Raw genomic sequence first — 1,256 nt, 5'->3', positions numbered from 1 at the left:
ACAAGAGCAAGATGAAAGATCCAACACTTCGGTTTCGTACCGAAATATAAACCTGGACCTGGCGTATTGTAGATCTCTTATGGCAAAGGAGATGTTTTGAAATTCAAAGAAATGGATTCTGAAATGTAAAAATAGTTGAATAATTTTAACTTTTTCTCCTAGTGAATGACAAACTTTTTATATTAAAGATAAAAAAACAAACATATATGTTTGTCTGTAGTTTAATATTTCCAATGTGCACAGAATTGCCAAAATGATTTAACCATTCACTAACATTGTGGATGAGGAGTCGTGATTTGGTCTATTTGGAGTTCATGATTTTGCTCATAAATTCCTGGGTTACACTTTTTTTCTTCTTCATTTTAATTTTGGCTTCGTCGTCGTTTAACATGGCGAAATCCTAAAGGAATTGAAATGATTTGATTCTCAAAGTGAGAAATCCTAAAATTGAAAAGTTTGTTAAATTCTCCACACTCTGAAAATATCAGTAAGCAATAAGTGGACCCCATAATATAGGATTAATTTTCAAAATCTTCTACGTCTTATTATTTTTCTATGTACCTGTGAATGTCCAGTCACTGGTGATTCTTGGTGGTTTTTTTTATTATTTTCAACAGAAAGTAGGTAATCTAGTCTCCCAGTACTTATCACAACTTCTAGATACAATATATTTTGTTTTCTATTTTTCAGGTGCCCTGCCCCTTTCTAATATCTCCCTGGGGAACTGCCCAAGAATATTGTGAGAATATGTGAACCCTCGGAGAGTTTGTGCTGTGAAATCAGGGGTCAGAAAAGGTCACCTGGACATTCTGCCCGATCGGAGCAGTTAATCCCCACGCATGAAAACATGCCAAACGGCATCCACATCCAAACAACACCTGACAGAAGGCCTGCCATCTGATAAGTTACATAAAAACAAGAACACGCTCGGGCCAGCCGCTCAAATTCACATGCAGCAGGAGAGGGAGCCGTTTTCATTAAGCCACAACAAAAACATCACGGGTTACATAAAGAAAACGCAAAGGTTGTTGGCATATTAATCAGTCTCAATTGTACCTTTTGGAAATGAAATGATAAAAAAATAAATCCTGAGTCAGTACGTCTTTGGTTGATGCCATTTGAATCAGGATTTGGAGAATGTTTGCGCTTTCCCTGGAAAGACAAACAAAGATGGTTACTGGGAGGATATTGGTGCTATTTGTTGGAGCGGGAACTTTAATCTACAGAGGATAGAAGAGATAAAAATAGTTCAGTGA

The sequence above is a fragment of the Poecilia formosa genome, unplaced genomic scaffold (assembly GCF_000485575.1).
Source record: "Poecilia formosa unplaced genomic scaffold, Poecilia_formosa-5.1.2 Scaffold19, whole genome shotgun sequence".
Lineage (NCBI taxonomy): Eukaryota > Metazoa > Chordata > Actinopteri > Cyprinodontiformes > Poeciliidae > Poecilia > Poecilia formosa.
This window is presented reverse-complemented; position numbering follows the sequence as displayed.